We start from the raw sequence: 15,398 nt of genomic DNA, 5'->3' as shown, positions 1-15,398 counted from the left end.
CATCGCAAACACTTAACTAAAATGTTTAACCCCTAATCTGCCGACCGGACATCGCCGCCACTTTAATAAATGTATTAACCCCTAAACCTAAGTCTAACCCTAACCCTAACACCCCCTAACTTAAATATAATTTAAATAAAACAAAATAAATTTACTACTATTAAATAAATTAATCATATTTAAAACTAATTACCTATAAAATAAACCCTAAGATAGCTACAATATAACTAATAGTTACATTGTAGCTAGCTTAGGATTTATATTTATTTTACAGGCAACTTTGTATTTATTTTAACTAGGTACAATAGTTATTAAATAGTTATTAACAAGAATTTTTAAATTTTAAACTAATTACACCTAATCTAATCCCCCTAATAAAATAACAAATCCCCCCAAAATAATAAAATTCCATACCCTATACTAAATTACAAATAGCCCTTAAAAGGGCCTTTTGCGGGGCATTGCCCCAAAGTAATCAGCTCTTTCACCTGTAAAAAAAATACAATACCCTCCCAACATTAAAACCCACCACCCACACACCCAACCCTACTCTAAAACCCACCCAATCCCCCCATAAAAAAACCTAACACTACCCCCTTGAAAATCACCCTACCTTGAGACGTCTTCACCCAGCCGGGCACAAGTGGACCTCCAGAGGGGCAGAAGTCTTCATCTGATCCGGGCAGAAGAGGTCCTCCAAGTGGCAGAAGTCTTCATCCAGACGGCATCTTCTATCTTCATCCTTCCAGAGAGGAGTGGGTCCATCTTCAATCCAGCCGACGTGGAGCATCTTCTTCATCCGACGGCCGACGACTGAATGACTGGTCCTTTAAGTGACGTCATCCAAGATGGCGTCCCTTGAATTCCGATTGGCTGATAGAATCCTATCAGCCAATCGGAATTAAGGTAGGAAAAATAGGATTTAAGATCAATCCGATTGGCTGATCCAATCAGCCAATAGGATTGAGCTTGTTTTCTATTGGCTGTTCCAATCAGCCAATAGAATGCAAGGTCAATCCTATTGGCTGATTGCATCAGCCAATAGGATTTTCCTACCTTAATTCCGATTGGCTGATAGAATTCTATCAGCCAATCGGAATTCAAGGGACGCCATCTTGGATGACGTCACTTAAAGGACCAGTCATTCAGTCGTCGGCCTTCGGATGAAGAGGATGCTCCGCGTCGGATGTCTTGAAGATGGACCCGCTCCGCTCCGGAAGGATGAAGATAGAAGATGCCGCCTGGATGAAGACTTCTGCCGATTGGAGGACCTCTTCTGCCCGGATCGGATGACGACTTCTGCCCCTCTAGTTTATGTTAGGGTGTTAGGTGTAAACATAACTTTTCTTTCCCCATAGGAATCAATGGGGCTGCGTCACAAAACTTTACGCTCCTTTATTGCAGGTGTTAGGCTTTTTTTAGTCGGCTCTCCCCATTGATATCTATAGGGAAATCGTGCACGAGCATGTAAAACCAGCTCAAAGCAGCGCTGGTATTTGGGTGCAGTATTGAGCTCAATGGAGGTCAACGCTGCCATATTGCCTGCTAACGCCGGGGTTTTTTTAAACCTGTAATAGCAACGCTATAGGGAGGTGAGCAGTGGAAATAACTTGCAAGTTAGCACCGAGCCTCTCATAACGCAAAACTCGTAATCTAGCCGATAATGTATTATTGAAATTTGGATTATTTGTTAAAATTGCAGTATTTAACTATGTATGTAGGGATTACATTTTTTCTGTCTTAGTGGTGCACTCTAGTGGTACCAGTGTTTATAAAGTGTGTAAAGTCATTTTGTTGTATGGCATGATTAAGGGAACATATCCCAAAATGTTGCTATGTCTTTTGATGTTTTTTTCTTGAATAAAGCTTTGATACTTATGCTGCCTTCTCTGGACTTTTTCTGTGTTTGAGGAGGGGCTTTAAGTCTCTGCAGTGACCCTCCAGAGGCATGCATACTTTGGACTGTGAGTGCTGTATCTACCGTTTTGCTTTACAGATTTTATATTGGTAAGACCTGAACCACATTCAGAGAAAGATTGGTGAACCATAAAAGTGCCATATGGACAGCATTTAAGGAAGGCCACTCAGAGCAACCAGTGGCAAGACATTTTTTACAAAACAACTACCCAATTTCAGCACTTAGGACGATGCTTATTGATAGAGTTGCACCCCTAAAACAGGAGGGGATAAAGAAAAAGAACTATTGAAGTATGAAGCATGCTGGATTTATAGACTAAACACATTAACTCCTAATGGACAAAATGTAAAACTGGATTATTCCTTGTTTTACTAATGCCTATGTTCTTTCTCTTGTGTGTATGATGATAATTGTTGAATCAAATTAGATTAAATGAAATAGGATAAATAAATGACCTGGTAAAATGTTGACCAGGATAGGTATAAAAAGATTGCCAATTAAAAGTTCTATAACCATTTTGTTTTTAATCTTAGACATCCACTTATAGGTTAATAATGTCTTAATATTTAATAATCAAGATGGCATATACTTAGTAATATATAATCGGTTGATCATAAAAGATGAATAAAATCTGTTGACATCGAATCCTATGGGATTTTACTCTCATATAAAAGTGTCTTATAATATTGCAAAGTGCGCTGTATTAGGCACATATACCTGTTCCGTAGTTTAATTATGTAGGATTAGGAAATTGAGACAAATGTTAGTATCCCTTTAACTATCCCTTTAATCACCACTGCATCAACTGCAAAGATGGCGATAGCAACATTAACACGCCGCCTTGATTAACAAACCAGGTATTTTTATCCCATGATAGCAAATGATTACAAGCACTAACACGTCGAGAATCTGGAAAATATACTGACATTGTAAAAAGTAAGTCCTATTTTTTTAATATCAGTAGTGCAGGTTAAATATTATTGCAACAATATGTTTATTTACATTCGACATGCAGCAATCTGTATGGATACTGTAATGCTCGTCGGATACTCCTCTGTCAGACCGAACTCGGCCAGTAGTCTTGTTATCCCGGCGTCAAGCCGGAATGATAGGAAATATCCCAGAGCAGAGAAAGTTAGTAAGATGATGAGGGCAGCACTCACCACAGGCAGGACAGTCCCCAGTGGCAACGGCAGAGCAGTCCAAGGCAAATCACTAGAATGGTCAGAAAGGCAGGATTTGGCAACAGTAAGCAGTCCAAGGACAAACAACTAGAATGGTTAGGCAAGCAGGGTGTGGCAACGGTAAAGCACACCAATAGAATGGTCAGGCAGGCAGGGATTGGCAACAAAGAGGCAATCCAGAACAACAGGGGTTAATAAGCAGAGTAGTCAGACAGTTAGGGTTCTGCAGCAGTATATCAATTCAGCAAATTAGGGGTTAAACAGGCAGGGTAGTCAGACAGGCAGGGTACAATCACATTAAGGCAATACTGTAGTAACGATCAATCACACCCGGGAGCACACAAAGTAACAACTATACTTGGGCAGTGATAGATCATTACTGAGAGACTTATATAGGCGTAGGATTCGCGCCACAGGAATCCAGACCAGCATCTGAGAGAGAGGAGCAAGCGGCGATGACGTCAGCGCCGCACACATCCGGACCTGACACAGCCCCTGGCAACGAGCAGGGAAGGAGAGCGGCGCGGCGTGACACATACAGCATAGCAAAACACTAATGGCCAAATGTCTTTAAAAGCATGGTAACCGTAGTATAATGTGTATATTTAGGAGATTTAGATGAATGACACTAAGGGGCATATTTATCAAGCTCCATACGAAGCTTGATGCCCCGTGTTTCCGCAGAGCCTTCAGAAGTTATGAAGCAGCGATCTAAAGACCACTGCTCCATAACCTGTCCGCCTGATCTCAGGCGGCAGACAGAAATTGCTGGAAATCAACCCGATCAAATACGATCGGGTTGATTAACAAACCCTGCTAGCGGCCAATTGGCCGCAAATCTGCAGGTGGCGGCATTGCACCAGCAGCTCACAATATCAGAGCGATGTCCGCTCGCACAATCATAAATATGCCCCTAAAGGTTTCTTAGGTATATTCTGCTACTTAAATTCATAATTTATGTGTCTATCAACAATCCTCTAATTAACTGAGGCGTGAGTAATATAGCAAGTTATAATAAACAAAAGCAGCTAGACACGATCGTACACTAAAGTAACTTTGTTTAACTGAAAGTAACAAATGAGGGACTTGACTGCGGTGGTGTCTTTATACTATATACCACAGGCTTACTTGATAAAGAGTGATGTGATACATAAACTAACAATAAATAACAAGCATGTTTGCTGTTATCAAGGAAAAAATATAATGGTATATGTATTAAATGACAGAAAATATATGTAATGTTATAGACATTGAGTAATGATGTTTGCACAAAGCCATGGTATTGCACAATCAAATAGTCACAAGATTGTTTTCATTTGTGGGAATGTATTGTCACTGGGTAACACTGTGAATATTAATTCTTTAGATGTTAATGAAAAAGGCTTCAAGGGATATAAAACCCAAATTATTTATTTCATGATTCAGATAAATTTTAAACAACTTTCCAATTTACTTCTGTTATCAAATTTTCTTTGTTTTTGTATAACATGAGAACTAAGTAAATTTGATAATAGAAGTAAATTGGAAACTTTGTAAAAATTATATTCTCTATCTAAATAATGAAACTTTTTGGGTTTACTGTCCCTTTAAGGATAAGCTAAAATGTTCACATTTTTATTTTATATGCAATGGAAATAAAGTGAAAGTTCTTTTAAGAAAAATGTAAGATGAAAAACAAGGAGAGAAGAGCGCAACCGGACTCAAGTGAAGAAAGTTTTTTATTTTTGACACAACACACTAAAACAATAAAACTGTAGGTATTCTGCGTACCAGATATAGGAAAAACATGGGCATATAAGACACAGTATCTTGATGAAATAGGTTACCACTCCACAAGGCGCCTTTCAATACAGCCGGTTGATTTGTTTGGTCCTCAGCTGATCCTCTCGTGAAGAGTGTATGCGGCTAATCAGCTGTGAGTTACTGAAAAAAGCCGGTTCCGGTTTGTGCCAGAAGTCTGTGTCTGTCACTGCCGATGCAGTGTATCATCTGTTAAAATATATATATAAATATATATTTTAAAATATTCAGTTATATATAGAAATATATATTAAAGAACCTTTTCTTCTATGTGAAGAACATAGGAATTTCAAGTATTCTTGATTCACTTCAAGTTTAGTACAGTTAGTGGTTCCGGGAAAAGAAGTTAACACAGTCTTAATATCCAAAGTCCTGAAGTTAGCACACCTCATTCATTTGCTTGCACACTAACTTTTTTACTTTCAACTTGTAATGCGTGTGTTAATGTGGCCACGATAATTTTTTACTTTGTGCGCAGTTAGCAAGTCAGTGAAAAAACATTTAGCATGCCACTTGTAATCTGGCCCATTATTACGAGTGGAGCACTATAATTTGCAAGAGGATCTGCTTTATTTTTTCCTTTCGAATCTGTATTACAAGTGGAGCTGTGTTTATGTTACTGCTACTATAGTTGCGCAAGGTCACAATACTCCCCATACTTTCTATGGGCACCGCCAAGCATAAAACTGTGTTCGTTTTACTAGTTTGTGAAAAACTGCTGCGTGCAAGCACAATCATCATGCGACTCGTTTACCAGAGACTAACTAACCATGCTTATATCTTTTCAATGCATTTCAGTATGGTCAAGACTCATTACTAACAGGCTCCCAATTGCCATGACCCTGCCCGGATTTGAACCTGGGACTCTTGATTCACAGTCGCCTGTCGAGCGCTGGCATCCTGTTTCGGTGCCTGACCCTACAGAGAGTGCTTGCCAAGTTCCTGTATAGAGCACATGTACCCAAGCGCTGCAAAGGATATCTGCCAAGTGCCAGTCATCCGCTTCTGCATCTAAACTCTGCAAAGTCTCTGCCAAGTTCCCGTATCATGCACCTGTGCCAAACTCTGCAGAGGGTATCTTCCAGGTGCCAGTCTCCTGCTACTGCACCCAAGCTCTACAAAGGATATCTGTCAAGTGTCAGTATCTCTGTCAAGTTCTTGTGTACAGCTCCTGAGCCCAAGCCCTGCATTGGGCCCTGCCAAGCATCTGTGTCCTGTTACTGTCTTGGCCTTAGAGTGGGCTTCTCCTGCCTCAGCCTTAGAATGGGAATCTCCTGTCTCAGCCCTAGAGTTGGCATCTCCTGTTCTGGCCCTAGAGTGGGCATCTCCTGTCTCAGTCTTAGAGTGGACATCTCCTGTCTTGGCCATTGAGTGTGCCACTCTTCCTAGTCCCGGCATGGGCTCAAAACTTAACCCAGACGTGGGCCATACTCCAACCCAACCTGGGCCTTTTGTCCAACCCAGTCAGGTTTTACAGACTGTAGGGTGCAATCCCTGTTTCCAGTCTCCAAGTCTCCAGTTCCAGTAAAAAAAAAACTTGCTAGCTTGTCTGTTACTCAACCGTTTATAAAAGATGTAATTCCATAATCAAGCACATACTTTTGCCCGTTTCTGTACTTTAGACAGTCCTAAGGCTGCAACCATCTTATATAAGTTCCATTTCCCCAAAACTGCTCAGACGAGATCAGATTGCTCTTGGGGTGTTTCATTACCATTGCTTATCAGTGCTTGTTTTATTTGCTATTTGGCTTCACTTTTTGGCTTTGCAAATATGGATCCGCAGATAGTTTCTGCCACTGCTGTTGGACATCTGGTTCAACATAATCATACATGCCCAGCATTTTGAACAGAGGTGCATGGAACATGTGAGGATAGAGAGGCCTTTGCCTAGGGTGAACAGGGAGAGGTTCACCTAGGACACTTTTAGTGATGCCCAGATTTATGATTGTAAAGGCTCAATAGGCCAGCAACTTGTTAGCTAATACAATATCATAAAGGATGATTTGGAGCAACACAAGTGTATGTGCACTGCTATTCCAAGATGCTCTGCTACATACTGTCACAAAACAAGCCTTCAGACTAAAAAGAAAGGGCTGTGCAGGGATTAGTACCCATGGCTCTGTGCTTACTACTCTGTTTACTTGTGTGTTGAGCCACAGCCAGTTCTAGCAGTTTGAGAATATCAAATGCAATAGCATGCAACTTAAAAGATCTGCCAAATTAGTATTTGTCTTACTTGTAATTACACCTGTGCAAAACACAGGTGCTCTCAATTTTGGATTTACTCAGGGTCAATCCTGTACAAAACCTCCCTATTTAAGGCTGGCTGTTAGGCTGCACAGAGTCTTCACATTGTTTCTGTTTTGTCACAAGCCAGAACCTGTTTCCTGTACCTCAGTACCTACTTGGAGAAAGACTTTGCCTTTTAATCTGCTACACTGTTTGCAAGTTTGTTTCCTGCCTTATGCAATACCTGCATTTCGGTTCTTACAAGGAGAAAGACTTTACCTTTGAATCTGCTACAATTTTTGCAAATTTGTTTCCCGCCTTGTGCAAATCCTGCACTTCAGTTATTACCAGGAGAAAGACTTTACTTTTGAATCTGCTACACTGTTTGCAAGTCTGTTTCCTGCCTTGTGCAAATTCCTGAACTTCAGTTATTCCAGGAGAGCGACTTTACCTTTGAATCTGCTACCTGTTTACAAGTTTGTTTCCTGCCTTGTGCAAAATCCTGCACTTCAGTTATTACTAGAAAGACTTTCCTTTTGAATTTGCATCTCTGCTTACTTGGTTGTTCCTTTCCGCTCATGGTGTAGGTGGACATAACATACCTGAATAGTACATATTTAAAATACCCTGCAAGTATATACCCATTCAAAGTATTTTGTTATTTAAATAAATCCTGTTATCTTTTCTTTCTATAAGGCTTCTACTAATCTTCATTTAAAGCAACTGTTCCAGACAATGAGGCTCTCACAAAATCACACAGATCATAACACATACATGTGTTAGCATCTGGAAAATTTCAGTCCACAGAGAGGTATTTGAATGGATTGTTTCAAAGCACTTTCTCTGTGGTATTTACAAACTTTCTGAATGCCATCGCCAACAAGTGCCATCTTTTTATAGGATTCCTTAACACCGAGGACACTTGGCACGATTTTAAGAGGGACTTCTATAATATATATGGCATACCTAACGTGTTGGGGGCAGTAGACTGCACCCATATTGCTCTGCATTCTCCAAGGGCCCAGGAAATGGTAATCACAAACACTTTAATTCTATTAATGTGCAGTTTGTGTGCTACGCACACATACACATAATCAATGTGTTTGTAGCCTTTCCTGGGTCCACTCACGGCTCCCACATCCTCAGGCAGTCGTCCATCTACCGAAAGTTTGAGGGCAGACAGTTTCCTTACAGATGGTGAGCTGATGTACAGCACCCTTCTATATATTTACAATGGATAGCAATTCTCTTTTTAATGCACTCATACATATGTGTTGGATATTTGCCTACAAACAGACAATACTTTTACAAATGTCAAGCACTCTAATGCTCTCTATAGCAACCTCCCTCTCACTGTCTCTCTTTTGGCCCCTGTGTCTAGATTTAGCTATACACATCAATATTGCATGTGCTAGCCTTAAGCACAGAACACACTACATTTATAGGGAAGTAAATATAGAGAAGAGACACTCTAGAGGAGTTGCGCAGATAATGAAGAGCCAGGGGCAGCAAATATCGATGGGAGTCAGGCCACACTCTTGAATATGAGAACGATGTAGGAGCCCTGTGAACACAGAAGAGAGAGGCGCCTTATGGGACAGTATCGTGAGATAAACAGACGGGCAGGTCACAAACACTCTCTTGCAGGAGGGTACTCACATGCGAAGCGGCAAAACAGTGTGCCTAACCAAGCAGGACGGGACCTTTAGTCGCCTGACAGACGTTTGCATAGGAACCCTCGTGTTGGTAACAGCAGCCAATCGGCGATAACAGAGGGTCTGACGTCACAGTGGGAGCCGTCCGATGAGTAGCCAATACCAATGCTGATAATCCGGCAAGGAGTGAGTGCAATTGCGTGGACCAAACAAATTACCACACACGTAGAGCAGGTATGGTTCAATGGCCAACATTTTTATTTGGACCAGAAAATGTTAAAAACATCAGATAAAAACGTACAGCAACACGTTTCTCAACCCTAAGGTCGTTTCATCAGGCTATTACTAACAATGACTACCTGCTCTACTTAAGACAAACCCAGACCAATCACAGGCCGAGTCTTGCTCACACACCTCCCAGGTGAAGTAGGCGTTACAAGATACGCTTATTGGTGAATAGTATCAACATAACTTGGCCAATAGGAAGAAGTGTGGCAAGCCTAGGGCTGCGATATAGTTCATATGATGCACATAATAGACAATATGTTTAACAAATAAATAAATAAGTACTGATCGTGTATACAAAGAAGAATTCTTGATGTCACCATTTCTAATATATATGGGTCACCATTTGGCACATACATAAATGGGCATAAATACATAAAATAAATCTAAGCTGCCAAAAATAACATATACAAAGCCTATCTAAAACAGAATGGTATGAAACATCTAATGACATAAATATGCAACATGTCATATATCTGCAAGGAATAAATATTTAAGAATAACAGTACAATAACTAATAAAAATAACACATAGCCCCAATCTATGAGCATATGGCATAAATTTCAGCAGTTAGTTATAGGTGAATCAATTGATACACCGTGCAAATAGCAACACATAAATTATGATCAGAAATTGATCTCCTATTAAAAAATGCTTAAAAGATTAAAAAATTTAAAATTGTATTACTACACACAAATGCACAGTATTATTCGCAGTAACAAAAAATGACATGTGCATAATAGATGTGAACCCAAATAGACACAAGTCAATTAATGACAGCAATAGTAACAACATACCAAGAGTAAAAAATGGTAGATAAATATATATATGGAATAAATGGGCAAATAAATAACAATTTAATCTCTAATAAAAACTATATAAACATTTCTCTATAAACATCTAGCATAGATTTTAAATAAATAGAAATTGATCATTAATAGGTGACATATAAATACAAATATCTAAAACAGATATATAAACATATATAAATCTACAATACTAAAATCACTAATAGCCTATGTAGAATATATTGCGTGATGGTTAACGTATGTGAAATATATTACATAATCTCTCATATCAGACAACGGCGTAAACAAATTTAGTTTTTAATGGTCCCACTCTAATGAGTGCAAAAAACTTCTTGTGGCGTGAAAAAGATGTACCCTAACTATCCACTAAAGAAATTCAGGGCCTACGAGATAAGAAATACCTAAATTATCCACTATGAAAATTGGTATCCTACGGATCCAATAAGTAGGGTTTAATAATAGTTCTGAAAAATAGATACATGCATCTAACCCAAATCGTAAATGAATCGATTAATTGACTTAGTCAGACAAAGGGAGCCACACTAGAATAGTACTAGTGAAAAGCGGCCAAATCCACACACAGGTTTAGGCCACCTGGATGCATGCTCTTGAGTACATGGATCCAGTAGGTCTCTCTTTGTCTGAGTCTGAAAAACCGATTGTATAGGTGAGATTTGGGAATGTGTTCAATTGGAGTCACTGAAAAACACTTGGTATCACCATTGTGGATATTATTACAATGTCTAGAGACACTATGATTCCTAACATTTTTCTTCATATTGCGCTGATGTTCGGACCACCTTGTGCTGAACCGCCTACAGGTGCGTCCCACATATTGGATCCCACAAACACAGGACAATAAGTATACCACATATTCAGATGCACAGGATACATGGCCTATAATTGCATATGATCTATTAGTAACATTTTTGGTTGTTAGTAATATAGTGGCACATCTTACATCTTTTTAGTCTACACCTATATGAACATGGCGATGATGAACTGGACTTCGGTGTACTAGTGGAAGTTATAGTCCTGTGTTTTACCACTTTACTAGGGGCTAACAAAGTTTTTAAAGTGGGGGCCCTCCTAAAAACCAACTTGGGTTTCGACCCTATAAGATCACCTATAATTGGGTCTTTACTCAAAATGCCCCAATGTTTAGTCAAAATTTGTTAAATTATATGATGATTAGAATTAAAATGAGTAATGAACAATGGATGTTTATTATCATTCTCAAGTCCTATTTGTTTAGTAGAATTAGAAAAATATTTGCCCTATACATTTAAAGGGACAGAGTAGCTGTTGTCATATGAATTTAAGTACAACCCCAATTCTAAAAAAGTGGGGACAGCATGGAAAATGCAAGAAAACAAACAAAAGGAGTAATTTGAATATTCAATTCAGCCTGTACTATATGGAAAACACATTCGCCTAGATTTAGAGTTCTGCGGCCAAAGGGGTGCGTTAGCTACGCGTGCTTTTTTCCCCCCGCACCTTTTAAATACCGCTGGTATTTAGAGTTCACAGAAGGGCTGCGTTAGGCTCCAAAAAGGGAGCGTATAGCATAATTTACCGCCACTGCAACTCTCAATACCAGCGGTGCTTACGGACGCGGCCAGCTTAAAAAACGTGCTCGTGCACGATTCCTCCATAGGAAACAATGGGGCCGTTTGAGCTGAAAAAAAATCTAACACCTGCAAAAAAGCAGCGTTTAGCTCCTAACGCAGCCCCATTGTTTCCTATGGGGAAACACTTCCTAAGTCTACACCTAACACCCTAACATGTACCCCGAGTTTAAACACCCCTAGCCTTACACTTATTAACTCCTAATCTGCCGACCCCGCTATCGCTGACCCCTGCATATTATTATTAACCCCTAATCTGAAGCTCCGTACACCGCCGCAACATACATTATCCCTATGTACCCCTAATCTGCTGCCCCTAACACCGTTGACCCCTATATTATATTTATTAACCCCTAATCTGCCGCCCCCAACGTCGCCGCCACCTACCTACAATTATTAACCCCTAATCTGCCGACCGGACCTCACCGCTACTATAATACAGTTATTAACCCCTAATCCGCCTCACTCCCGCCTCAATAACCCTATAATAAATAGTATTAACCCCTAATCTGCCCTCCCTAACATCACCGACACCTAACTTCAAGTATTAACCCCTAATCTGCCGATCGGACCTCACCGCTACTCTAATAAATTTATTAACCCCTAAAGCTAAGTCTAACCCTAACACTAACACACCCCCCTAAGTTAAATATAATTTTTATCTAACTAAATAAATTATTTCTTATTAAATAAATTATTCCTATTTAAAGCTAAATACTTACCTGTAAAATAAACCCTAATATAGCTACAATATAAATTATAATTATATTGTAGCTATTTTAGGATTAATATTTATTTTACAGGCAACTTTGTATTTATTTTAACCAGGTACAATAGCTATTAAATAGTTAATAACTATTTAATAGCTACCTAGTTAAAATAATTACAAAATTACCTGTAAAATAAATCCTAACCTAAGTTACAATTAAACCTAACACTACACTATCAATAAATTAATTAAATAAACTACCTACAATTATCTACAATTAAACCTAACACTACACTATCAACAAATTAATTACATACAAATACCTGCAAATAAATACAATTAAATAAACTAACTAAAGTACAAAAAATAAAAAAAGAACTAAGTTACAAAAAATAAAAAAATAATTTACAAACATTATAAAAATATTACAACAATTTTAAGCTAATTACACCTACTCTAAGCCCCCTAATAAAATAACAAAGCCCCCCAAAATAAAAAAATGCCCTACCCTATTCTAAAATAAAAATTGAAAAGCTCTTTTACCTTACCAGCCCTTAAAAGGGCCTTTGGCGGGGCATGCCCCAAAGAATTCTGCTCTTTTGCCTGTAAAAAAAAACATACAATACCCCCCCCCCAACATTACAACCCACCACCCACATACCCCTAATCTAACCCAAACCCCCTTTAAATAAACCTAACACTAAGCCCCTGAAGATCTCCCTACCTTGTCTTCACCACGCCAGGTATCACCGATCCATCCAGAAGAGGGTCCGAAGTCTTCATCCAAGCCCAAGCAGGGGCTGAAGAGGTCCATTATCCGGCTGAAGTCTTGATCCAAGCGGGGGTTGAAGAGTTCCATCATCCGGCTGAAGTCTTGAATCAAGCGGCATCTTCAATCTTCTTTCTTCTGGCTCCATCTTCATCCCGCCGACGCGGAACATCCATCCTGGCCGACAACTTCCCAACGAATGACGGTTCCTTTAAGGGACGTCATCCAAGATGGCGTCCCTCGAATTCCGATTGGCTGATAGGATTCTATCAGCCAATCGGAATTAAGGTAGGAAAATTCTGATTGGCTGATGGAATCAGCCAATCAGATTCAAGTTCAATCCGATTGGCTGATCCAATCAGCCAATCAGATTGAGCTCGCATTCTATTGGCTGTTTTGATCAGGGGCTTAGTGTTAGGTTTATTTAAGGGGGGTTTGGGTTAGATTAGGGGTATGTGGGTGGTGGGTTGTAATGTTGGGGGGGGTATTGTATGTTTTTTTTTACAGGCAAAAGTGCAGAATTCTTTGGGGCATGCCCCGCAAAAGGCCCTTTTAAGGGCTGGTAAGGTAAAAGAGCTTTTCAATTTTTATTTTAGAATAGGGTAGGGCATTTTTTAATTTTGGGGGGCTTTCTTATTTTATTAGGGGGCTTAGAGTAGGTGTAATTAGCTTAAAATTGTTGTAATATTTTTATAATGTTTGTAAATTATTTTTTATTTTTTGTAACTTAGTTCTTTTTTTATTTTTTGTACTTTAGTTAGTTTATTTAATTGTATTTATTTGTAGGTATTTGTATGTAATTAATTTATTGATAGTGTAGTGTTAGGTTTAATTGTAGATAATTGTAGGTAGTTTATTTAATTAATTTATTGATAGTGTAGTGTTAGGTTTAATTGTAACTTAGGTTAGGATTTATTTTACAGGTAATTTTGTAATTATTTTAACTAGGTAGCTATTAAATAGTTATTAACTATTTAATAGCTATTGTACCTGGTTAAAATAAATACAAAGTTGCCTGTAAAATAAATATTAATCCTAAAATAGCTACAATATAATTATAATTTATATTGTAGCTATATTAGGGTGTATTTTACAGGTAAGTATTTAGCTTTAAATAGGAATAATTTATTTAATAAGAAATAATTTATTTTGTTAGATAAAAATTATATTTAACTTAGGGGGGTGTTAGTGTTAGGGTTAGACTTAGCTTTAGGGATTAATAAATTTATTAGAGTAGCGGTGAGGTCCGGTCGGCAGATTAGGCGTTAATAATTGTAGGTAGGTGGCGGCGACGTTGGGGGCGGCAGATTAGGGGTTAATAAATATAATATAGGGGTCGGCGGTGTTAGGGGCAGCAGATTAGGGGTACATACAGGGAGTGCAGAATTATTAGGCAAGTTGTATTTTTGAGGATTAATTTTATTATTGAACAACAACCATGTTCTCAATGAACCCAAAAAACTCATTAATATCAAAGCTGAATAGTTTTGGAAGTAGTTTTTAGTTTGTTTTTAGTTATAGCTATTTTAGGGGGATATCTGTGTGTGCAGGTGACTATTACTGTGCATAATTATTAGGCAACTTAACAAAAAACAAATATATACCCATGTCAATTATTTATTTTTACCAGTGAAACCAATATAACATCTCAACATTCACAAATATACATTTCTGACATTCAAAAACAAAACAAAAACAAATCAGTGACCAATATAGCCACCTTTCTTTGCAAGGACACTCAAAAGCCTGCCATCCATGGATTCTGTCAGTGTTTTGATCTGTTCACCATCAACATTGCGTGCAGCAGCAACCACAGCCTCCCAGACACTGTTCAGAGAGGTGTACTGTTTTCCCTCCTTGTAAATCTCACATTTGATGATGGACCACAGGTTCTCAATGGGGTTCAGATCAGGTGAACAAGGAGGCCATGTCATTAGATTTTCTTCTTTTATACCCTTTCTTGCCAGCCACGCTGTGGAGAACTTGGACGCGTGTGATGGAGCATTGTCCTGCATGAAAATCATGTTTTTCTTGAAGGATGCAGACTTCTTCCTGTACCACTGCTTGAAGAAGGTGTCTCCCAGAAACTGGCAGTAGGACTGGGAGTTGAGCTTGACTCCATCCTCAACCCGAAAAGGCCCCACAAGCTCATCTTTGATGATACCAGCCCAAACCAGTACTCCACCTCCACCTTGCTGGCGTCTGAGTCGGACTGGAGCTCTCTGCCCTTTACCAATCCAGTCACGGGCCCATCCATCAGGCCCATCAAGACTCACTCTCATTTCATCAGTCCATAAAACCTTAGAAAAATCAGTCTTGAGATATTTCTTGGCCCAGTCTTGACGTTTCAGCTTGTGTGTCTTGTTCAGTGGTGGTCGTCTTTCAGCCTTTCTTACCTTGGCCATGTCTCTG

This window comes from Bombina bombina, chromosome 6, assembly GCF_027579735.1.
Source record: "Bombina bombina isolate aBomBom1 chromosome 6, aBomBom1.pri, whole genome shotgun sequence".
In the NCBI taxonomy this organism is placed as follows: Eukaryota; Metazoa; Chordata; class Amphibia; order Anura; family Bombinatoridae; genus Bombina; species Bombina bombina.
This window is presented reverse-complemented; position numbering follows the sequence as displayed.